Consider the following 771-nt stretch of genomic DNA (forward strand, 5'->3'; position numbering starts at 1 on the left):
CAGTAAGGTTATTTTTAAATCTGGCAAGTTGATTGCGTTCAAGAGATGTAAATCTATAATTCTTTAAATGACAATATAATATTTTACCAATGTTTTCTAATTTTAATTATTTAATTTGTGGTGTTGACTTGACTGCCGGTTATTGGAGGGAAACGATTTCCTCAACATCAATGCCATAGTAAAACGCTGTTTTTGGATATAAATATGAACTTGATAGAACTAAAAATGCATGCATTGTCTAACATAATGTCCTAGGAGTGTCATCTGATGGAGATTGTAAAAGGTTAGTGCATCATTTTAGCTGGTTTTATGGTTTTGGTGACCCTGTCTTTAAATTGACAAAACATTACACACAACTCTTGTAAATGTACTGTCCTAACATACTCTAAATTTATGCTTTCGCCGTAAAACCTTTTGAAATCGTAAAACGTGGTTAGATTAAGGAGATGTTTATCTTTCAAAGGGTGTAAAATAGTTGTATGTTTGAAAAATTTGAATTTTGACATTTATTTGGATTCAAATTTGCCGCTCTTGAAATGCACCTGCTGTTGATGGAGTGCACCACGGGTGGGACGCTAGCGTCCCACCTAGCCCATAGAGGTTAAATAGCTGTAAAATAGTCATATGTTTGAAAAATTGAAGTAATAGGATTTTTAAGGTTTTGAAAATCGCGCCACAGACTTCAAGTGGCTGTTACGTAGGTGGGACGAATTCGTCCCGCCTAGCCCATAGAGGTTAACCAGCTCAGCTATAGACTACACCAGCATGACT

Source organism: Salmo salar, unplaced genomic scaffold (genome assembly GCF_905237065.1).
Source record: "Salmo salar unplaced genomic scaffold, Ssal_v3.1, whole genome shotgun sequence".
Taxonomy (NCBI): Eukaryota; Metazoa; Chordata; class Actinopteri; order Salmoniformes; family Salmonidae; genus Salmo; species Salmo salar.